Source organism: Giraffa tippelskirchi, chromosome 8, assembly GCF_054371585.1.
Source record: "Giraffa tippelskirchi isolate mGirTip1 chromosome 8, T2T-mGirTip1v1.2.pri, whole genome shotgun sequence".
Taxonomy (NCBI): Eukaryota; Metazoa; Chordata; class Mammalia; order Artiodactyla; family Giraffidae; genus Giraffa; species Giraffa tippelskirchi.
Genome location: NC_137282.1, coordinates 79,207,643 through 79,233,349, shown reverse-complemented (window position 1 = coordinate 79,233,349; position 25,707 = coordinate 79,207,643). Strand labels below are relative to the sequence as shown.

At 38.7% G+C, this 25,707-nt stretch overlaps 1 long non-coding RNA gene across 1 annotated transcript in view; it reads left to right on the top strand.

The window, feature by feature from the left end:
• Positions 1 to 25,493, top strand: part of LOC145518030 (uncharacterized) — a 357,466-nt gene extending 331,973 nt beyond the window's left edge. Inside the window, exons 4-6 of the long non-coding RNA XR_014062529.1 lie at positions 18,530 to 18,879; positions 19,836 to 19,934; positions 22,726 to 25,493. This is a non-coding gene — a long non-coding RNA (uncharacterized LOC145518030). The remainder of the gene's footprint in view (positions 1 to 18,529; positions 18,880 to 19,835; positions 19,935 to 22,725) is intronic.
• Positions 25,494 to 25,707: the final 214 nt, after the last annotated feature.

Sequence of the window (25,707 nt, the reverse complement as noted above, 5' to 3'; positions counted from 1 at the left end):
TGAGTGACTGAACTAACTGACTGAGGAAGGGGTTCAATTCATTCCTGGGCATGTGGATATCCAGTTGTCCTAGCACCATTTCTTGAAACACTATTTTTCTCCATCAACAAGTCTTGGCAATATGCCTATTCTTATGCCAGGAGCACACTGTCTTGATTTCTGTAGCTTTGTATTAAGTTAAAAGTTGGGAACTATGAGTCTTTAGACATTTTTTTTCCTCTTTAAGATTATTTGGCTATTCTAGCACCCTTAAATTTCTATATGAATTTTAGGATCATATTGCCAGTCTCTGGGGATAGAAAGGAAGCTGGAATTGTGATAGATATTACATTCAATATGAGAATATGTAGACCAATTGGAGAATATTTCCATCTTAACAAAATTATGTTTCTAATACATGAATATGGGATTGCTTTCCATTTTATTTAGATTTTATTTGCTTAGAAATTATTTACTTTCAACAATATTTTGAATCTTGTTTCCACATATAGTTAAATGTTCATATTTTATATTTTATTCTATTAATATGGTGTATTACACTGGTTGATTTTTATATTTAAAACAATCTTGCGTTCTTGGGCTAAGTCCTACTTGATCATGGGGGATAATTCCTTTTATATGTTTGGATCTGGTCTGCTAGTATTTTGTTGATGAGTTTTGTGTCTATAACCATAAAGAATATTGATTTGTAGTTTTCTGTATTTGTGATCTTTGTCTGGTTTTGATATCAGGGAATACTGCCCTCATATTTGGGGGAAATTTTTTGAAGGATTCATAATAAGTGAATCGCTACAGGTTTGGCAGCATTCACCAGTGAAGCCATCTGGGTCTGGGTTTTCTTTGTGGATAAGTTTTAAAGAACTAGTCACCCTTTCGTTGTTATAGATCTATTCAGACTTTCTGTTTTTTCTTGAGTCAGTTTCTGTGGTTCGTGTCTTTTAAAGAATTTGTCCTTTTCACTTCAGTTATTTATATTTGCTTTTATTTCTGTAATTTCAATAGTGATTTCCTTTCTTCCATCCTTGATTTTAGCAAGTGTTCTCTCTTTTTTCCTTACAAGTCTAGTTGGGTTTGTTCTTTTTATTATCTTTTCAAAGAACTAGCTTTTAGTTGCATTAACTTTTCTTTATTGCTTTTCTGTTCTCTAATTTATTTTTGCTCTAATCTTTTTATTTCCTTCCTTCTGTTGGGTTTGGATTCTTTTTCAAATTTCTTGGTATAAAAGGCTATGTTATTTATTTGGGATCTTTATTTTTTAATGAAGACATTTACAGCTATAAATTTCCTTCTGACCACTGCTTTAGACTCATACCATAGGTTTTGTTATGCTATGTTTTTTATTTTCATTCACCTCAAAGTATTTTCTAATTTCCCATGTGATTTCTTCTTTGACTCATTTATTATCTAGTACTGTGTTCTATTTCTACTTATTTGTGAGTTTCCCAAATTTCTTTGTTACTGAATTCTAATTTAATTCCATGTGTCCAAAGAACATATTTTATATTATTTCAATCCTTTAAAATGTATTAAGGCTTGTTTTATGTCCTAACAGATGACCTAATCTGGCAAAGTTTCCATGTACATTTAAGGAAAATCTATATTCTTCTGTTGTTACATTGAGTCTTCTATAGATTCATCTGGATTATATTCTTATTCAAGCCTCTATTTTCTGGTTCATGTTCTGCCTAGTTGTTCTATTTTTGAAAGTGGGATATTAAAGTCTCCAACTCTTTTGTGGAATTTTCTGTTTCCTCCTTGAGTTACCTCAGCGTTCACTTCATATATTTTGTGACACTATTGAAAGCTGAATATATATTTACAATTATTATGTCTTCATGATGTAGTGACCCTTTATCATTATTAAATATCCTTCATTGCCTCTAGTAACTATTTTTGTCTTAAAGTCTATGTTGCTGATATCAAGTTAACCACTCTCACTCTCTTTTGGTTATGGTTTGCATGGTATATCATAATCTGTCTTTTTACTTTCAACCTATTTGTAGCTCTGGATTTAACATATGTCTATTGTAATAACTATATAGTTGGATATGTGTTCTTTCCATTCTTCCAATTTCTGTCTTTTGATTGGAGTTTATAGTCCACTTACATTTAATTTAATAACTAATCAAGTAGTACCTTTTTACTATTGTTTTCTGTATGTCTTATGTCTTTTTTGTTCTCCAGTTTCTCCATTACTGCCTTCTTTTGTGTCAGTATATATTTTCTATTGTACCATTTTAATTCCCTTTATTGTTCCTTTCACTACCTTTTTTAGTTATTTAGTAGTAGTTTCCTAGGAGATTAAAAATAACATCTTATTTTTAAATAATCTAATTAAAATTAATTCCAACTTAATAATAGCATATGAAAACTCTGATAAACCTCTGATGCCTCCCCACTTCTCTGTGCTATTACTGACAAACAAAATCTTTATGCATTATAAGCCCACCAATACAGCTTTTAAGTTATTGCTTGTGCAACTGTATTTTTAAATCAGATTGAGAAGAAAAGAATTATCAAAATTATGTTTATACTATTTTTATACTTATTTGTATAGTTACTTTTATTTCTACCCTTTGCTTACTTCATGTGCATTTGACTCATTATGTAATGTCATTTCATTTAAGGCTAAAAAAAGTCTCTAGTTCTTCTAATAGGACAAGTCTTCTAGTGATTAATTCTGTCGTTATTTTTAATCTGTAAGTATCTTAATTTCTCTTTCATTTTTGAAGGATAGGATTGCTGGATATAGAATTCTTTGTTGACTGTCTTTTTCTTTTATCACTTTCAATATGTCATCCTACTGCTTTCTGAACCCCATGGTTTCTGATGAAAAATCAACTCAGTCTTTTTGAAGACTCCTTGAACATGCTGTCGTGTGGTTTTGCTTTTACTACTTTCAAGATTTCTTTTGTCTTTGTCTTTTGACAGTTTTACTCAAATGTATCTAAATGTGGATCTTGTTGAGCTTGTTCAATTTGAAGTTCATTAAGTTTCTTGAGTGTGTAGATTAACGGGTTTTTAAAATCACATTTAGGAAGTTTATGGCTATTATTTCTTCAAGAATTCTTTATACTCTTTCTCTCTGTTTTCTCTTTCTCCATGTTAGTATACTAGACAGTGTCCCATAGGTATCTGAGACTTGCTTTTAAGCTTTGTTATATGACACCATGACAGCCTTCATTCTAGAGCTAATCCTGCCACATTACTGATTCAACAATTTCCTGAGTATCTTATCCATTTACTTGTGAATTACAAAGTTTTCTAACAGACTGAGATTCAGCTTGTTGGTTATTTGGACTGCTTTATACAGCTATGGGGAGAAGGCAATGGCACCCCACTCCAGTATTCTTGCCTGGAAAATCCCATGGATGGAGGAGCCTGGTAGGCTGCAGCCCATGGGGTGTGAGGAGTCGGACATGACTGAGCAACTTCACTTTCACTTTTCACTTTCATGCATTGGAGAAGTAAATGGCAACCCACTCCAGTGTTCTTGCCTGAGAATCCCAGGGACGGGGCAACCTGGTGGGCTGCCGTCTATGGGGTTGCACAGAGTTGGACACGACTGAAGCGACTTAGCAGCAGCAGCAGCAGCAGCATACAGCTATGATTATGTAATCTTTACTCAGCCTTTCTTGTGAAGTATCAAATGAACAGATTTTTAAACAAACAGGAAATTGAATGATTGGATGAATTAGAAGAACAACCTATACCAAAATGCAGAGCTTTACAACCTGGGTATATTGCTCAAAAGTTGCAGAATTTATGGAAATATATCTTAAATGATCTAAGAAGCCTCCTTATATAAACCTAATAATTTTGTAAAGAGAAAATTCCTTTTGAAATACATAAAATTACCAAAATTACCTCATGTCTCAGCAGATTTTGATTTCAATAAGTTGAATTTTTTAAAAAAAAAACAACTCTATTCCTATAAAGGGTTGAGTCAACAGTCTTAAAGTTTCACTCAAAGGTCATCTCATGAAGTGAACACAGATCAAAGCTGGGTCTGAGGGCTTTTCTGAAGCACTTTGCTCTCACCTTATCTAGGTGTACACACTGGCTCAGGTGGTGAGTTCTTTTTTTTTTTTTTTTTTCTTTTCAAAATCTGTCACAGGCTCCTGTTCTGTTCCCACAGGAAGACAAACATGTTACTTTGTATCTGAATCTAACTTGAATTGCTTTTCTGATTAGGACTGCTAATGACAGGCAGTCCTGCTGCTGATATGTTTTAATGATTCAATTAGTCAGCAAGCATTTATGAAGTCTACTATGTGCTCAGCAATAGAGGAAGAGATGAAAAAAATAGTCTGTGTCCTCAGTGAACTCATAGTCTACTGAGTAGAACTGATTGTTAAGCAATTACTATTTAAAGATTATTTATTTTCATTATGGGGCTTCCCTGATAGCTCAGTTGTAAAGAACCTGCCTGTAATGCAGGAGACCCTGGTCCAATTCCTGGGTTCGGAAGAGCCTCTGGAAAAGGGATAGGCTACTCACTCCAGTATTCTTGGCTTCCCTTGTGACTCAGCTAGTAAAGAATCCACCTGCAATGCCAGAGACCTGGGTTTGATCCCTTGGTTGGGAAGATACTCTGGAGAATGGAAAGGCTCCTTACTCAAATATTCTGGCCTAGAGAATTCCATGGACTGTATAATAATGTATCTTCATTATTAATAATAATGTCCATATTGCTCTGCAATAATATAGTAAAACCTTTACATGTAAAATGCCATGGAGAAATAGGGGAATGTTCAAAATGTGAAGGTGTTGATATTAAGTATTGACTGTGTACCAGGTTCTATGGTGGCTCAGATGGTAAAGAATCTGCCTGCAATGCAGGAGACCCAGGTTTGATCCCTGGGTCAGGAAGATCCCCTGGGGAAGGAAATGGCAACCCACCCAAGTATTCTTGCCTGAAGAATTCCATGAACAGAAGAGCCTGGTGGGCCACAGTCTATGGGGTAGCAAAGAGTCGGACACAACTGAGCGACTGAACTGATTGAACTGAGATGGTTGCTTGGATTTGAGCAAACTCTGTTTCTCTGGGAAGTGAAGAGTGACCTCCTCACCCTCAATGTTAGTTGGTCTCTGCACCAGAAGGATTTATTGGCATCCAGTCACTCAGTCATGTCTGACTCTTCGCAATCCCCTGGACTGTAGCCTGCCAGACTCCTCTGTCCATGGAATTTTCCAAGCAAGAATACTGGAGTGGGTTGCGATTTCCTTCTCAGGGGATCTTCCACACCCAGGGATTGAACCTGAATCTCTTGGGTCTTCTGGCAAGAATTGGCAGGCAGATTCTTTACCACTACACCACCTGGGAAGCCCCGAGGTAGTGTAGAGTTGTGTTTTAATCTGCATTTTACTGGAACATTAAGAAGAATTGGGGGCAGGTGCCTAAGGGGACCTTAGGCCAGTGGAGCAAACTAGGTCAATGGAGGGGAAGAACTTGCTTCCTTTCATCCTCTCATCTCTCCCAACCCCTCAAACAGCACCCTCAGGCAGCCTAGTTTTCTATTGCCTTTTGAATAAAGTCCTCTGATCAGTCTTACTCCAGTAATTAAATGCTCAGTCCAGTATTTTAATCACAATTTCATAGTTTCTATTGAAAGGAAAGCTTCTCCCTTCCTCTCATTCTGTGCCACTTCCATCTGAGACTTCTACAGTGGGGAAAGGGGACATGATCCACCTTTCTATTTCCCACCCTTGCACTTTCCTCGTTTCCACTGTAGACCCTCCAGGTTTAATCAGTTTTGGAGTTGGGGGATAGTGAAAGGAAATTTTCTACTGGTTGGAAGAGATCACCTGACACCGGTGTCCTCAGTGCATGGCAGGTTCCCAACACTCATTCTTTTCCTCATGGGTAGTTTTCTTCTGGGTTTCTCAACTATTTTCTCACTGCTGTGTGCTTAATCGCTCAGTCATGTCCAGCTCTTTGTGATCCCATGGACTGTAGCCTGCCAGGCTCTTCTGTCCAAGGAGATTCTCCAGGCAAGAATACTAGAGTAGGTTGCCATGCCCTCCTCCAGGGGATCTTCCCAACCTAGGGATTGAACTCAGGTCTCCCGCATTGCAGGCAGATTCTTTACTATCTGAGCCACCAGATAGAAGCCCATGAATATTGGAGTGAGTAGCCTATCCCTTCTTCAGGAGATTTTCCCAACCCAGGAATTGAACCTGGGTTTCCTGCATTGCAGGCGGATTCTTTACCATCTGAGCTACCAGGGAAGTCCTAGGAACATGAAATAACAGTTCTTAAGAGATTGGCAATATGGCTGACTGCTAAAGAATCAACCCTCCAGCCCTGGAAATCTAGCAGTCACACGCACAGAGTCCATTGCCTTGCCAGTGGCTGTACTGGACAAAATCCACTTAAGCTGCCTCTAGGCCAACTCTCCCAAAGGGTCTCCATCAAGTACAAAGTACGCTCTCATGTTATCTGCCTGTGAAGCCTCACAAAAGGCAGTTACTCAATGCAACTCACATTCCTCTCCTCTACCACCCCCAAGCTTCTAGAGTCTAAGAAATTTATAACTTTGGGGGAAAAAACTCTACTCAGAAGGGATATATTTTAAGTTATTGAGATACTTTTCCGTAAAATCCTCTCCTTCTTTTTCCTCTTCCTATACACTTGGTATTTGAAACCATAAAGAATACTGCATGTAATTCTGACTTTCCAGAACTTGTAACAACCTAAAAGTTAGCACAAGCCTTCACCCAATGGATTCAGAGCATGTTATTAATAGATCGAGTTCGATCAACCCCAGGTACTGTTCTACCCTCTTCTTCAGTGTAAGGGTTTTTTCATTGCCTCAAAGATATCTTCCCTCTCCAACTACCAAGCACAGAGCTTTGCTTCAGCAAAATTCATTCTTAGTCATCTCTAGGACCCTGCTCTAAATCTGTCTATCTCCCTATCCTGGTAAAATTAAACTGTCCAATCTAGAAACTTTAAACCAGATTCCATTTTTTCTATCTTAAAGCTTATGCCAGTTGACCTAAAAGGCCCCCCTCTTTCTTATTTCCTTTTCTCCAGGGTAGCACCAACACATAAGAAAAAAAAAAAAATCAAGTCTATTTAGAAGCCAGATGGCCTCAAGGGCACGCTTGACGCAAAAATCCTTCAGTAAACTCAGAAACCCTGCTTTTCAGATTATAGAGCCAAGTCCATTTTGTTGAAGAAATGTGTTCTTTTAGCTTTTCTTATATATCCTTTCTTATAATATTGATTTCCATTTTCATTTAACATCTGCAAAGGTAGATCTTCTAGAGATAGTATTCAAGTTTCTTATCAGCTGAAATAAGCAGAGAAGTTGTTTTTCTAAATACACATAGATCTTGTGATTAAGGAAAGAACTTTTTTTCAGTATTTAATAATATGTTAAACTTAATCATTATGATAACAATGTATGTCATATAGTATATATCTGTTGACCACTTAAAGATGTATAGATTTCCATAATGTCATCCCTGAAAGACAAATAACATATGGTGGAATTTACTAACTATATGGCTTTGTGGAAAGGAATTCATTGTTTTGCAGTGGAATTTTAATGGATGATAAATGAGATTTGAAGCAAGACTGAATTTTTTAAAAATGACTCCTAGATAAGGAACGAAGAAACAGCAATGAGGAGATTCAAAAATTAAGATTCAACTTATATTTTAAAAATTAACTACTTGTTGGGTTATATGCGACTTTCATGTTAAAGTACCATTATTTTATAAAATACTGATTGCTAGTCAGTACCAGTAAGGAATTATATGATTGTAAATCAAAATACTTAAGAAACTTAAACTAACTATGTTTTAGTAAAATTAATTTAAGACTGCTATAAAACAGAAATACTTCCAATTTGCAAATATACATTTATAATTGATGAAAAGTATGATAGTAATAAATCTTATAGTGTGTTCCACTTAGAGGATGTTAGCCAAAATTGCTTTTAGCTAATGTAAATAGCATGAGTTTTTTTTAGAGACAGAAAGATATAAGTTCAAGTTCTAAGTTTACCATTTTCTAAATGGAATTTTGAGCAATTTACTTGGCTTGTCTGAGATTAGTTCCCTCACCAATAAAATGGAATAATAATAATAATACTTTACCATTTGTAAAAATTAAATGACTTTTCTCACTTCTAATGAAGGCAAACTAAGAAATCCAGACCAACCTCCCCAAACAAACAACTAGAAGATAGTTTTGGGTTTTTTTAAATATCCTGCTTGAATGTTCTAGAGAACCAATAAGACAGTGAAGAATTAGAGGGATAGCATGTCAGAAAAGAAAGGTTTAAGGTTTACAGAAGTAAGTTCACCTTGGGGGCTCTTTCCCCACCCATATCTGCTGGTTCTGGAAGAAGATACTGAGGAGCCTAGACATAAGCAAAACTTTCAACTGACTCTCATGAGAAAATAGTTGGAGTTAAGGGTGTTTTCAGTAGAGAATTCTCAGGAACAATGGTGTCAGAAGTAGACCAGTTATCGCAGGGACTAAAGCCTAGCTTCAAGTCATCTTAATAAGGTAAGAAGGGCAAGTAAAGGAGTACACACAGGTGAGAACAAGAGAAATCAGGTCACAATTCCAGAGATTTAAACTCAAATATTTCAATGGCGCTAGTGGTAAAGAACCTGCCAGCCAATGCAGGGGACATAAGGGATGCGAGTTCAATCCCTGTATCAGAAAGATCCCATGGAGAAGGAAATGTAACCCACTCCAGTATTCTTGCCTGGAGAATCCCATGGACAGAGGAGCCTGGTAGGCTAAAGTCCATGGGGTCGCAGAGTCCGACATGACTGAAGTGACTTAGCACACAGGCATATCAATAATTACATTAAGTAAAAATGAAATAAATGCTGCAATTGAAATTCAAAGGATGATATAGTGGCATCTGATATCTGTGTTTTTTGCTTACTATGAGCCAAAACTAAAATATGAGGAAATGTAAAGTCTTGAAGTAAAAGTATGAAAAAAATATACCATGCAAATACTAATTGTGATGGTTTTAAAGTAGGTCCACAAATTTTTTGATACTTCTCCCTTCAAACACAGAGCCTAATTCCCCTCTTCTTGAGAGTGGGTTGTACTTAGTGACTCACTCTTTTTAAAAATTTATTTATTTTTAATTGAAGGATAATTGCTTTACAGTATTGTGCTGGTTTCTGCCATACATCAGCATGAATCACTTCTAATGCATACAATGTGGCAGAAGCGTGAGACTTCTGAAAGTTGGTCATAAATACTTCATGGCTTCCTCCTTGACCTCTCTGTCAGATTGCTTTCTCCGTAGGAAGCTATCTTCCTCATCATGAGGACACTCAGGCAGCATTATGGAGAGGTCCATGTAATGAGGAAACTAGGCTTCTTATCAACAGCCAATAAGAAACTGAGGCCTCCAACCAACAACCATGTGAGTGAGCCATCTTGGAAGTAGATTATCCAATTCCATTCAAACTTCTCATGAAGTTACAACCCCACTAGACATTTTGACTGCAATCTCATGAGAGACGAGGCTGCTCCTATATTCCTGACTCCCTTAAACTATTAGAAACAATAAATTTTGTTGTTTTAAACTACTAAGTTTTGGGAGAACTGAGCAGCGGTACTGCATTTCGGGCTCTTTTGTTGACTGTGATGGCTACTCCATTTCTTCTAAGGGATTCCTACCCACAGTAGTAGATATAATGGTCATCTGAGTTAAATTCGCCCATTCCAGTCCATCTTAGTTCACTGATTCCTAGAATGTTGATGTTCACTCTTGTCATCTCCTGTTTGACCACTTCCAGTTTGCCTTGATTCATAGACCTAACATTCCAGGTTTCTATGCAATATTGACCTTTACAGCATCAAATCTTGCTTCTATCACCAGTCCCATTCACAACTGTGTGTTGTTTTCGCTTTGGCTCCATCAATTCATTCTTTCTGGAGTTATTTCTCCACTGATCTCCAGTAGCATATTGGGCACCTACCGACCTGGGGAGTTCATCTTTCAGTGTCCTATCTTTTTGCCTTTTCATACTGTTCATGGGATTCTCAAGGCAAGAATACTGAAGTGGTTTGCCATGCCCTTCTCCAGTGGACCCCATTCTGTCAGACCTCTCCACCATGACCCGTCCATCTTGGGTTGGCCCCACACGGCATGGTTTAGTTTCATTTAGTTAGACAAGGCTGTGGTCCATGTGATCAGATTGGCTAGTTGTCCACTTCTGTAGTTTCAGCCTGTCTGCCCCCTGATTCCCTCTCTCAGTGCCCACCGTCTTTCCTGGGTTTCTTTTACCTTGGACGCGGGGTCTCTCTTCACGGCTGCTGCAACAAAGCGCAGCCGCCACCCCTTGCCTCGGACTCGCGGTAGCTCCTCTCCGCCGCTGCCCCTGACCTCTAGCCCGGGGTAGCTCCTCTCGGCCGCACTCAGTGCACCGCCGCAGCCGCCACACTGCTCAAAAGTGACAGAATGATCTGTTTGTTTCCAAGGCAAACCATTCAATATCACGGAAATTCAAGTCTATGCCCCGACCAGTAATGCCGAAGAAGCTGAAGTTGAACAGTTCTAGGCAGACTTGCAAGACCTTCTAGAACTAACACCCAAAAAAGATGTCCTTTTCATTATAGGGGACTGGAATACAAAAGTAGTAAAGAAACACCTGGAATAACAGCCAAGTTTGGCCTTGGAGTACAGAATGAAGCAGAGCAAAGGCTAATAGAGTTCTGTCAAGAGAATGCACTGGTCATAGCAAACACCCTCTTCCAACAACACAAGAGAAGACTCTACACATGGACATCACTAGATGGTCAACACCGAAATCAGATTGATTATATTCTTTGCAGCCAAGATGGAGAAGCTCTATACAGTCAGCAAAAACAAGACCAGGAGCTGACTGTGGATCAGATCATGAACTCCTTATTGCCAAAATCAGACTGAAATTGAAGAAAGTGGAGAAAACCACTAGACCTAAATCAGGTATGACCTAAATCAAATCCCTTATGACTATACAGTAGAAATGAGAAATAGATTTGAAGGACTAGATCTGATAGACAGAATACTTGATGAACTATGGATGGAGGTTTGTGACATTGTACAGGAGACAGGAATCAAGACCATCCCCAAGAAAAAGAAATGCAAAAAAGCAAAGTGGCTGTCTGAGGAGGCCTTACAAATAGCTGTGAAAAGACTGGGAAGCGAAAAGCAAAGGAGAAAAGGAAAGATACACCCATTTGAATGCAGAGTTCCAAAGAATAGCAAGGTGAGATAAGAAAGCCTTTCTCAGTGATCAGTGCAAAGAAACTGAGGAAAACAATAGAATGGGAAAGACTAGAGATCTTTTCAAGCAAATTAGAGATACCAAGGGAACATTTCATGCAAAGATGGGCTCAATAAAGGACACAAATGGTAGGGACCTAATAGAAGCTGAAGATATTAAGAAGAGGTGGCAAGACCACACAGAAGAACAGTACAAAAAAGGTCTTCATGCCCCAGATAATCACGATGGTGTGATCACTCACCTAGAGCCAGACATCCTGGAATGTGAAGTCAAGTGGGCCTTAGAAAGCATCACTATGAACAAAGCTAGTGGAGGTGATGGAATTCCAGTTGAGCTATTTCAAATCCTCAAGGATGATGCTGTGAAAGTGCTGCACTCAATACGCCAGCAAATTTGGAAAACTCAGCAGTGGCCACAGGACTGGAAAAGGTCAGTTTTCATTCCAATCCCAAAGAAAGGCAATGCCAAAGAATGCTCAAACTACCAAACAATTGCACTCATCTCACACGCTAGTAAAGGAATGCTTAAAATTCTCCAAGCCAGGCTTCAGCAATACGTGAACCATGAAATTCCAGATGTTCAAGCTGGTTTTAGAAAAGGCAGAGGAACCAGAGATCAAATTGCCAACATCCGATGGATCATCGAAAAATCAAGAGAGTACCATAAAAACATCTATTTCTGCTTTATTGACTATGCCAAAGCCTTTGACTGTGTGGATCACAAGAAACTGTGGAAAATTCTGAAAGAGATGGAAATACCAGACCACTTGACCTGCCTCTTGAGAAACCTGTATGCAGGTCAGGAAGCAACAGTTAGAACTGGACATGGAACAACAGACTGGCTCCAAATAGGAAAAGAAGTACATGAAGGCTGTATATTGTCACCCTGCTTATTTAACTTATATGCAGAGTACATCATGAGAAACGCTGGGCTGGAGGAAGCACAAGCTGGAATCAAGATTGCCGGGAGAAATATCAATAACCTCAGATATGCAGATGACACCACCCTTATGGCAGAAAGTGAAGAAGAACTAAAGAGCCTCTTGATGAAGATGAAAGTGGGGAGTGAAAAAGTTGGCTTAAAGCTCAACATTCAGAAAACTAGATCATGGCATCCAGTCCCATCACTTCATGGCAGATAGATGAGGAAACGGTGGAAACAGTGGCTGACTTTATTTTTCTGGGCTCCAAAATCACTGCAGATGGTGACTGCAGCCATGAAATTAAAAGACGCTTACTCCTTGGAAGGAAAGTCATGACCAACCTAGATAGCATATTAAAAAGCAGAAACATTACTTTGCCAACAAAGGTCCGTCTAGTCAAGGCTATGGTTTTTCCAGTGGTCATGTATGGATGTGAGAGTTGGACTATAAAGAAAGCTGAGCACCAAAGAATTAATGCTTTTGAACTGTGGTGTTGGAGAAGACTCTTGAGAGTCCCTTGAATTGCAAGGAGATCCAACCAGTCCATCCTAAAGGAGATCAGTCCTGGATGTTCATTGGAGGGACAGATGTTGAAGCTGAAACTCTAATACTTTGGCACCTGATGCGAAGAGCTGACTCATTAGAAAAGACCCTAATGCTGGGAAAGATTGAGGGCAGGAGGAGAAGGGGACGACAGAGGATGAGATGGCTGGATGGCATCATCGACTCAATGGACATGGGTTTGGGTGGACTCAGGTAGTTGGTGATGGACAGGGAGGCCGGCGTGCTGTGGTTCATGGGGTCGCAAAGAGTCGGACACAACTGAGCGACTGAACTGAACTGAACTGAACTGAGAAGTGGTAGGGTTACATTAATATGTGAAATATATATATATATATATACACCTTAAAGCAAAAAGAGAGAAGAAAATAGTTTAATTTGATAGATGTAATAATTATAAATTTGTCACCTAATAATATAGCCTGAAAACATTTAAAGTAAAAACAGATGAAATTATAAGAAGTAATAGGCAAATTCACATTAATAGCAAGTTCATAATAGCACATTCATGCTGGAAGATTTTAAAAATTGAAAGATGGTAACAATAACCCTATATGCGAGACAGAATAAGAGACACAGATGCATAGAACAATTTTATGGACTCTGAGGGAGAGGGTGAGGGTGGGACGTTCTGGGAGAATGGCATTGGGGCATGTATATTATCATATGTGAAACAGAACACAATTCCATGTTCGATGCATGAGACAGGGGCTCAGGGCCGGGGCAATGGGGTGACCCGGGGGGATGGGATGGGGAGGGAGGTGGGTGGGGGGTCCAGGAAGGGGAACACATGTAGACCCATGGCTGATTCATGTCAATGTATGGCAAAAACCACTACAATATTGTAAAGTAATTAGCCCCCAACTAAAATAAATAAATTTATTAAAAAAAAAATACCTCTGTGTAACTGGTAGAAAAAGAAGACCAAGACTTGATATGATACAAAATATTTGAACAAAATCAACAAAGCAAAAATTAATTCTTTGAAAAGACTAATGCTCATATGCGTGCATGCTCAATCATGTCCGACTCTTTGGGACCCCGAGGACTGTAGCCTATCAGGCTCCTCTGTCCATGGAATTTTCCAGGCCAGAATACTGGAGTGGGCTGCCATTTCCTACTCCAGGGATCCTCCCGACCCAGGGATGGGACCTGTGTCTCTTGTGTCTCCTGCTTCGCCAGGCAGATTCTTTACCACTGGTGCCACCCAGGAAGCCCCAAAAGACCTATAACATTAATAAACTCTGGGCAAAACTTATCAAAAACAAATAAGTTCAATTCAGTGATATCACTGCATATCCTATACACATTTAAAGTATAATAAGAGGGATTACGTATAACTTCACAGATTGAAATTTTGTAATCTCTACATTATGCTGGTTATCTTCTTTCTTTTTCTTCAGTTTTGCATTAACATTTTTTACTTTTAAAATAGTTATCTAAACTTTTTTACAAATTACTGGTTCTACTTTCTTCAATTTCAAGTCTTCTTACAGCCATCTTTGAAAAACGTTATGTTGTTGAATGTTTCATACTGTTAATCTCTTATTTTGGCAGCAGAGGATGAGATGGTTAGATAGTATCACTGACTCAATAGACATGAATTTGAGCAAACTATGGGAGATAGTGGAGGAGAGAGGAGCCTGGCATGTGGTAGTCCATGGGGTCACAAAGAGTCGGACATGACTTAGCAAATGAACAACAACAACAAATCTTATTTAATAGAAGTAGTAACTTATTTCCTTTCACTGAGGAGAAAAAGGCCACTTGATTTTTTTTAATTACTATATTTTTTATTGAAGGATAATTGCTTTACATTTTTCTTTGATGTAAACCAATTTTAGGACTTTTCACATGCTGTTTCTATTCCTTTCTACTACAGAATATATTTTCAGTTCTCAGATTCTCAGACTATTTTGTTGTTGTTGGCTCTTTTTTCTTTTTTTTGGAATTTGGTCATCTTTGAGACTTTCCTATTTTAAGTCATCCAGAGTATCAAGCATAGATGAAGGGATCTTGTTGGGACCAAGCCAAGGACAGGCTTAATATATTAAAAACAAACAAACAAACCTCCCACTCTCCCTGCTTCCCTATACACATACACAATTTGGTGTTCCTACTTCTCTCTACCCACAAATGGAGCTGAAAGACAACTTGAAGAGCAAAAAAGGCAATGGATGAGAGAACTAACTGACTTTGAAATAATACCCAGCTTCACTATTTACTGTGTGGATAACTTTGGGCAAATTAACCTACTCAAGCCTCAGTTTTCTAATCAGTAAAATTGAGATAATTAACAATAGGCTCCTCATAGTTTTGTTGTAATGAGTAAATAAAATTATATGTGAAAGTATTTACAGCAATGCCTGGCCCATCTTGAGTGCTCAATAAATAGAAACTAATAATAATAATGAACCCAGCTCCCACTCTAGTCTGATTGCAGAGAGGGCCAGAGCCCAAATAAGACTAGATAGAAGGCTGGCTATCCAGGCCCAGAGGCCATAACTAAGATCTTATTATCCACCTGGAAGTATTATGCCAAAATATGGTAAAAAACTAGTCCCTTAACTTTGCATGTACAATGATACTGATATCTCAAAAGAAGTGTTTAAGTCAATAATCAACTGAAAATCTCTTTCTCTCCTTCAGCAGGCTTCATGACTGTAAAACACTTAGTTAACAACACAGTTCATGGTTATGCATTTAAGTTAGTGTAGCTTCTTTACATGCATGTTGAGCTTCACACTCATTAGATTTCTTACAGTTCCACTCCAAAGATTTCCAGCCATCTGGGCTTCCCAAGTGGTACTAGTGGTAAAGAGCCCACCTGCCAGTCCAGGAGACACAGGAGACATAGTTTTGATCCCTGGGTCAGGAAGATTCCTTGGAGGAGAGCATGGCAACCTACTCCAGTACTCTTGCCTGAAGAACCCCATGGACAGAGAAGCCTGGTGGGCTATAATCCACAGAATCACAAAGAGTCAAACATGACTGAAGTGCCTTAGCACACATACACACACACACACAGAGTGACTTGCCATTTTCCATGGAAAGAATCCATTTTACCTTTTATTTTCAGATTAAAAAAGTTAAGCCTTCAGATCAAGAGGTAAGGATAGAGGGAGCTAGCTGAAACTGCTGATTATTTAGGACAAGGGGACTGTGTGTGTGTGTGTTTGTGTGTGCATGGAGCTGACAACACTCTTGCAAAAGTAGGAAAGTAGTGTGGATGATTGGCCAAATACCTCAGTGGCAGAGAGAAGGCTGATTGTTTCTCTTCTTTGGAAGTGGCCATTAACTTTGGAGATTGCTAAGGGGCAATGTTTGTGATTCAGTTGCCAATCCCATCACCATGTGGCTCCGCCATCAAGATGCACTGGTCAGTCTCTGGTTTTCTTTATCCATCATCTCATTATGATCATTAGTATTGCTTTCTCCTCTTCCCAATTATAGCCTCCTCTTCTCTGAAAAAATGAACATGTCCAGGAGTCGGTGTCTGTTGTCTTAAGTGGAAGAGCTGTTGAAGAGTCATCATTTAGATTTCTGAAAAGATCTATTATTCACTTAGTAACTTACCAAATATTTATTTCCTGCCCTATTCCAGTCATGGCTATAGCTCTGGAGCCACAGAAACAAAATAGACAGACACTGACCTCAAATGTATCATAGTCTAGCAGGGAAACCAACAAGCACACAGATGACTAAAAGACAGTGTGACCTGTGTGACAACAGTGGCAAAAACAGGGAATGATGGGAGTGTGCAGAGGAGCAGAGTTTAGAAGGATAAGTGGGATGTAACTAGATGAAACAGTAAAGAAACGATGATTCTGGGAGAAACAGGTACAAAGTAAGACAAAGCTGGCATATGCTGGGACCTGCAAAGAGTTTTATGTAGCTACAGTGTGAGATGTGATGAGAGATTTTTACCTTCCAAACACCTCAAAATTTTCCATCTCAAATACCAAGTTATAATTTAGGGGCTTCCCAGGTGGCACTAGAGGTAAAGAATCTGTCTGCTAATGCAGGAGATGCAAGAGACTGAGTCGGATCCCTGGGTGGGGAAGATCCCACCCAGTAAGTGACAACCCACTCCAGTATTCTTACCTGGAAAATCGCATGGACAGAGGAGCCTGGTGGGCTTTCAGATTGTGGTGCTGGATCAACAGATGTAAGAGGTGGACCATAAAGAAAGCTGACTGCTGAAGAATTGATGCTTTCAAACTGTGGTGCTGGAGAAAACTCTTGAGAGTCCCTTGGACAGCAAGGAGATCAAACCAGTCAATCCTAAAGGAAAACAACCCTGAATATTCACTGAAAGGCCTGAATCTGAAGCTGAAGCTCTAGTACTTTGGCCACCTGATGTAAAGAGCCAACTCACTAGAAAAGACCCTAATGCTGGGAAAGATTCAGGGCAGGAGAAGAGGGCAACAGAGGATGAGATGGTTGGATGGCATCACCGACTCAGTGGACCTGGGTCTGAGCAAACTCTGGGAGATAGTGAAAGACTGAGCACACATGTGCACACACATTGAATATTTATTGAGTGCTTACTATGTGCCAGACACTATTCAAGTTATGAGAAAGAGGAACAAGCAAGATAGAGCAAAATTCCTGCCTTACAAAGCTTACATTATAATATGTTCAAATGCTCAGTCATGTCCAGCTCTTTGCAACCCCATGGACTATAGCCTGCCAGGCTTCTCTGTCCATGGGGTTTTCCATGCAAGAAGACTAGAATGGGTTGCCATTTCCTTCTGCAGAGGATCTTCCCCACACAGGTATCGAACCTAGGTCTTCTGCATTGCAGGTGGATTTTTTATCAACTGAGCCACCAGGGAAGCCTTACATTACAATGAGAAATGCTAAATAAAATTTGTTTTAATATATTCAGGGGATAACAGTTCTCAGTAGTAAAATACACTGAATTTAGGAAATAATGTTTAAAGTGAAAAATAATAAAGAAAATAAAATCAATCCTATCTTCTCTACTTAAGTTATTCTTTTAATAAAATAAAATGAAAAATCTAACAATAGATGACTTTTTCTCAATTAGATACTGGTAGTTCTCTGTTACTTTTCTTTCATTGAAACATTTTTCATAGTTTCTACATTTGTTCTGTGATACCTGGCAGCCTCTTTTTTTCTATAATGCTCTTCATGTTTTCATCTTACTCTGCCTTCCCCCTTTGCTGTATTTCCCTGAACCTTTTCCATTGACTATTCACTGATGGCTTTTAATACCAAAAGGGACAATTAAGCCAAAGGGATGTAAACTGATACCTAAACTTAGTGAGATGAACCCACTCTTACTCTGATACTGCAGTAATGATGTTTGGTTATACCTGTTCTAGAGGTGGGATTTTTAAATAAATAATTTTTTTAATTATTTAAAATTTTAAATTTAAAGGAAAACTCATAAGAACTTTCCTAGTGCCTCACTATCCATATCATTCCAACATGGCAGGGTTATCAAGGACCTAACAGACTGAAAAAATGGGTGGATCTCCTAATGAGGCCAGTTGCTTCCAGATACTCATATAATCACCAGCCATATCTGGAACAGATGAGAAATCCAGATAAGCACTGTCCATCCTAAATACTGAAAATACTCTTTTAAAAAATTCACCATACCCCATATCTCATTTTCATGTCTCATCTTGTTCTTCCTTTATTGAAACACATTTATTTTTCTTATTTTCTAAATTAACCTTTGTTATAATTAATAGCTTGTATATTGCAGTGGTATGTGTGAAAGTGTTATGAATTCTTGGTATTCATTTTTTTTAGAGGAGATATCCAGGAGTACGTTCACAGTTTCCACATTCTGGGAAAGTTGACTGTGTTGTCATCAGCATCAGATTTCAATTAGTCTTCTAAAGCGCATGGCATGGTGCTAGATTCTATCACTACAAAGACAAATGAGAAAAAAACCTCTGACCTCCATGAGTTCACAGTCTACTGGAAGAGACAGACAACACACAGTTGTTGTTGTTTTTTTTTTTAATGGGATGAGTTCTGCAATGGACTTATATATAGAGCACAATGAATGCAGAAAGGAAAGAATGCCTTGATGCAGGAAAGGAAAGAATTCACAAAGAATGCTCCATAGAAGAGCTACTTGAGCTGAATCTTGAAAAGTAAGTGAAAATTCCACAAGAGATTTTGAATTAAATCATCTGTGAAGATTCTAGAACCTTCCCCAAATTGGGGCTATCAACTTAAAAATGTTCACGTGTCCCAGTTATGTCCAGGAGTAGTGTGTGACCCCGTGCCCACATTCCAGACAGTTCTTGCTCCACTTGAACCCCATTCCTCATGCTATATTTGTAATGAAGAAGGACAGGATGAATGCCTCATCTATAACTCATTGCAGGAGGGTCAGTTTTCACTGGCCTTCCTTGGCCAAATGCCCACTGATATCGTAGTGAAGTCAAAGGGCATTTGGCTTCATGATGCAGTGCTCTATGAAGGCCAGTAGTGAATAGCTTTAATTTTATGTCACAGTGAAACTTGGTAGAATACAAGCTTTATTGGTTTTAGAAAATTGACTCGAGAAGAAATTCAGAAGACTCACCAGATTTCTACAGTCTTTACAACCTTTTTCACTTGCTGCTCACACAGAAGAACCAGGTCTTAAGTGAAATTAGAAAATATAGTGAGCCATTTCTACTTGCCCAACTCCTATTAAAAAATAAAATGTCATTTCAGTGATTTAATTTCTTGGTGCAAAACCTAACCTGATCCTGAATCTGTAAGTGCTTCCACATCCACTGTTACTGAATCCATCATTAAGAGTCACTTATTTTTTGGTAGAGCTTCCCAGGTGGCGCTAGTGGTAAAGAACCCACCTGCCAATGCAGGAGACATAAGAGACATGGGTAAGATCCCTGGGTCAGGAAGATCCCCTGGAGGAGGGCATGGAAACCCACTCCAGTAGTCTTGTCTGGAGAATCCTATGGACAAAGGAACCTGGCAGGCTACAGTCCATAGGGTCGCACAGAGCACACACGCACATTTTTTGGTAATTTAAATTGCATGTTAGAGAGGGTAAACTAAAACTACCATGTGACTTGGCTGTTACCTTGTTCTGCAGTTCTACATCTGAAAGTGGCTACTTAAAGAATATCATGATGACAGTGAATGAAACAGTGTCCACATACTGAGCCAGAGTTATTTTAGAGACAGCACAGTGGTGAGTAAATCACGTTTATCTTTTAAGAAAAATATGAATTCTATGTTTTCCATTTGTTAAAAAAAAGAAGCAAAAGAAAATTTTTTGCTGAAGAATGCCTTGTGAAAATGTTAGCATTGTGATACCATTTGACAAGTGGTTTGAGAAAAAACGAATATTGCAGGTGGCATTGAGAAAGTCACTATAATGATAATCTACAGTCGATTCTAGGTGATTATCTGGCTTTAGGTTGTCCTGGTTCCAGGCATTTCTTCTCTCTCTCTGTTTCCAAATTTTGATGGAGGATCATCTTACTGTTTATTAGCACCTCTCTATGAAAGCTGCCTGAAACAAAGAAGATGAAACTTATTCTGTTTAATGTATTTGGATTTTTTTAATTCCTGCAAGATTTTTGAAGGAAAGAGCTCCAGAATAACTATAAAGTGAGATTTTAAGACCTCTGGGGCATCTAATAATATATCCTGCTTTTATTCCATAGCAATCATAAATACACTGATTTGATTGCCTTTATTATAAACACTTTTATTAGAGCCTCTGAAATAAAGGTTTTCCTAAGTACTTAGGACTGGCTGCTCCCACTCTTTTATCTCCCAGCCAATGTCATCTCTGTGCAGCTCTCTCAACATCAAGCTTCCAGCTCAAGGGAGTTCACCAAGCAAACCCAACAAGTCCAAGAACCAAATGTTAGGCTGTAAAAAGTTTTTCCCAGTGTGATCAGCTGGGTGTTTTGTTTGTATTTGGCCTCTTTTTAGAGCCTTTATTATCTGAGTTCTTGACTGGTTCTCCTCCCAATGACAAGCAGTGTATGGATTTGCTTCTCCACATCTCCACTGGTGATGGCAAAGTGCATCCACCAACCATCCTGTGTGGAGCACTCTCTCTACTTTCTAGAAATCAGAAGTTCAGATACTCTTCTTGATCCCATCTTCAGAGCTTGTTGGTGTCCCCAGGAGAGAGCACACTGCTTTAGGAAATGTCAGTACCTTCCCCATATCAGAACAGGATGGGCTCTCTGTGTGGAATCCAATATGAAAGTATCTCTTGGAAGGGAGATGCTGCTACTCTAGACAGACTGGAAACTCGACCGGGCAAAGCTGTGACTGCAGCTGCCACGCTGCTAGACTGACACTGCCTCCCGCTTGCATAGGTGTGAACTGTGACCAAATTCAGCTAAAGTAACTGAGATTCTTAGGTATTTATTTTGTTTAAAAAAGAAAACATTTTCACAACTTTACTTGAAGCAAAATTTCAGCTTCAATGTTCAACCATATGAAATGGTTCAGAATTTTCCAACTTGATATTACGCAAACTCATGGCAGCATTTTACATTTTCTTATTTCAAATCCAGATCATTAGCAGAGCAAAGGGAAAAAATGAGATATCTGTCAGTATATTTTGTCATGTATTGAGGAGGCCAGGGTAAGTTTTCATAGGTGCTATGGACCGAACTATATCCCCTCAAAATTTATATGTTGAAGCCCTAACCCCACCTTGTAACCATATTTAGAGATAGAATCTTTTTTAACTTTTTATTTTATATTGGGGTATAGCTGATTAACAATGCTGTGATAGTTTCAGGTGAACAGTGAAGAGACTCAGCCATACATATACATGGATCCATTCTCCCCCAACCCCTCTCCCATCCAAGCTACCACATAGCAACAGTTCCCTGTGCTACACAATATGTCCTTGTTGGTTATCCATTTTAAACATAGCAGTGTACACGTCTGTCCCAAACTCCCTAACTATCCCCTCCCCCCAGCAACTCTAAGTTCATTCTCTGTCTGTGAATCTCTTTCTGTTTTGTAAGTAAGTTCATTTGTATCATTTCTTTTTAGATTCCACATAGAAGGGATGTCATACCACAGGGATGGGGAGGGAAGGAGAGAGTGGGACAAATTGAAAGCATAACATTGAAACATATATATTACCATATGTAAAATTAGATCGCCAGTGGAAATTTGCTATATGACACAGCGAGCTCAAATCTGGTGCTCTGTGGCAACCTAGAGGGGTGGGGTGGGGTGGGAGGTGGGAGGGAGGCTCGAGAGGGAGGGGAACATATGCATATCTGCGGCTGATTCATGTTGATGCGTGGCAGAATCCAACCAACACAATATTGGAAAGCAATTATTCTCCAATTAAAAATAATTTTTTTAAAAAAGGATGGCATTCAATAGTTCTCCTTCTCTGTCTGACTTACTTCATACTGGTGATACTTCATACTGGTGATACTTCACTCAGTATGACACTCTAAATGGCATTATTTCATCCTTTTTAATGGCTAATATTCCATTTCATATATGTACCACATCTTCTTTATCCATTCCTCTGTTGATAGACATTTAAGTTGCTTCCCTGTCTTAGCTATTATAAACAGTGTTGCAATGAACATTGGGGTGCATGTATTCTTTTGGGTGATGTTTTTCTCTGGAAATATGCCCAGGAGTGGGATTGCAGGGTCGTATGGTAGCTCTATTTTTAGTTTTTTAAGGAAACACCATACTGCTCTTCATAATGGTTGCACCAATTTACATTCCCACCAACAGTGTAGGAGGGTTCCTTTCTTGAAGACAGGGCCTTTAAGGAGGTAATTAAGATTAATGAGATCGTAAGACCAGGACCCTAATCCAATATGACTGATGTCCTTATAAGAAGAGAGACACCAGGGATATGCACAGAGGAAAGGCCAGGGGTGTATGTGTGTGTGAATGTGTGTGCTCAGTCATGTCCAACTCTTTGAGACCCCATGGACTATAGCTCACCAGGCTCCTCTCCATGAATTTTCTAGGCAAGAATACTGGAGTGGGTTGCCATCTCCTACTCTAAAAGGCCAGGTGAAGACACAGTAAAAAGGAGCTGTCTACAAAGGAGAGAGGCCTAGGAAGATACTAAACTTGCTGACACCTTGATCCTGGACTTTCAGGCTCCAGACCTGTGAGAAAACAAATGTCATTGAAGCCAGGAAGCCTGTGCTGTTTTGTTATGGCAGCCCTAATAGACTAGCACAATCGTCAAAATGTCTTCAAAGAGAAAGGTGAGAAAGTCAAACCTTCAAGAGTTTGACCAAATTTATCCTTTATGGATTCTGTAGATTTAATTTGGTTGCTTTGGACAAAAATGATTTGGTCCGTTTGTTAACATAATAATATCAGAGCAACAAGAAAACACAGTTTTGTGTTCCCAACAAATTCAAATCGAAATCATCTGAAGTAGGATAATTTTTGATGCATTCATCATTGTGCTAGGAAGCCGGTAGAATCCTGGACATGATGTTATCAACTAGAAACATCTGAAAAAAGAAATTTACCAGTATCCTAACTGTGGTTGTACTATGTTGACTGCTCCATGGGCTATAGCTTTCTCTTTCCTCTCTGTTATTTCTCAAATTTTATTCAGCATGCTAGTATTTCTTCCATAATGAAAAACTAAAACATAATCGACTTGAAAACATTACATCTGTCTATGTAATTATATGATATTTTTAAGTCAATTACCTTATTTGTCACATTCTGTGTATTTTATATAATTATTTTACAGCTATAGGTAGAAACAATATATTGTGATGTCACCCACAATTTATATAGGTTGTCAGGAATGTTTAATTGGAGAAGGATTGTAAGAGAAGAAAGAAATGATTGTGAAAGCAATGGCATGAGAAAGGACATGGGGGAAAGAGAACAGGAGATGCCAGGACAAAAGTTCAGTTTGTCACACCACTAATGTGATGAGTGTACATGTATTAATTAAAATAAGACTAGAAAGATGAAATAGATAACTGAAAATCATAAGTGCTATGTTAAGGAGGTTAGACTTGATTTGGCAGCAGTGGGATGCCATGAATGGTAGCATGAGTGAATGTGTGAAGGCCTACAGCAGAAAGAATAAAGCTTCGAATGAAGCTATAAAATAGTTCTTGAGGGAGATGTTGTAAGTCCTGAGGAAAATGGCAAAGGGATGGAGAAAAATGGCATGGCCTAAGTGAAATGGGCAGGACTTATGGGTAGACTGCACATGCTGGATGAAAGAAGGTCCAGAAGAATGTGACAATACAGAAGGTGTTAAGGAAAGCTTATTGTACGCTTGCCGTGGTATGAACATACTTGTTTCTTTCGCCTGACTGAATAAACAGTCTCCAGTCACCAGGGAAATCATTTCACTCCCAGAATCAACAATAGGATGGAGCCGTGCTGTCTAGGATAAGATGGGGTCGGCTATTCATCCCCAGACCTTTCCTTCCTGCTTCTTGACCTGTAACCTGGCCTCCCTCTAGCCCTCTTATCTTCAGCTTGTGGGGAGCCTACTCCAGCTAGGAGAAAACCACCTCTCTTCTCCAAGCCTCTCCTCCTGTTTCTATTATCGTTTGTCAGCTGTGATACCATCCACGGTTATGATTCCAGACAGCAGTGGGCCTGGACATTCTGTGTCCAAGACCAAAGGTTATCCAAACAGCCAATGGACAAAAAGAAATACCTCTCACATGATAATAATTAAAGGCATTAACTGCTAAAATTGAGACTTCCCTGGCCACCCAAGGACACAACTGTGTTGATTGAGCTCACTTTAAATTCATGACTGCTAACCTCAAACAGGCAACCCTATTACACAAGTCTCATTTATTCAGCTTCCTATTCCAAAATATTAGTTCACATTTTTTCCTCTACCCTCAAATCTCCTACTCCCCCAACATTCCCATCATTCTTAGAGATGATATTTACCAGAGATTATAGAAGCAGTCACCGTCAGCTTTCCACCATCAAATCTATCCAATTATAACTGCATTCAGTACCCTAACTCTGCATCTCTTCATCTACACTGAACTTAGTATCATTGCTGTGTCAAAATCCAGTCCTCCACCTGGACCCCATTCCCTCTCACCTCCTCAGTCACTGTGTCTGTAATTATCACCTCTGCTCTGGAGCATTTCCATCAGCACACAAACATGTTCTGATATCTCCCCTTAACTTTTCAGAGTCTTGGCTCCATCAGTGAGAATAAGAGTAGAATGTCTATCCTTGAAACATTTAAGTTCTTCCAACGAATCTGTTTTTGACCATCCCCATCCACCACCTCCCTCATCTTCTAATTCAAAGATGTCTTGTTTCTGCAAAGCCATACACTACTTTTTTTTACTCGATTCCACACAAATGAAACTCCAATTGTGAATTTATGGTTTTAGCTAATTATTCTCTAATTGGCTTATGGACATAACACACTTCCTAACCCTTGGCCAGCCTTCTAGATAGTGCTACCAAGAGCTTGGGAAAGACGAATAATGTCAATTCTTTATTTGTTAACAATTTGGAGACTATTAACTAAAACCAGGTCTATTTTAAGATAAGCAAAGCTTTTGAAAGAGTCAAAAAAATGTTGTTAAAAGGGTGACAATATTACACCTGAAAAATAAGTTAGAGTAGTAGGCCTTTTAAACCTAGAGATAAGCAAACAGCAGAACAATGTAACTAGTCTTTTTTTTTTAATTAAGAGAATTATTCGCAGAACAATGAATCCTGATTATCAATTCCATTAATAATAAAGGCAAAAATAGGTTTTGATAAATGCATGAGTATTTCTTAGTTGTCTGTAACTGAAATACAGTATGAAATAACTTTTAAATAACTATCCTTCTCTAGAGTAGATATTTTCATATAAAATATAACTGCCTCATTTAGGAAGAATTCAAGAATGGCCATTTTTTTATAATTTTATTAATTTATTTATTTTTGTCTGTGCTGGGTCTTCATTGCTGTGTGGGCTTTTCTCTTGTTGCAGA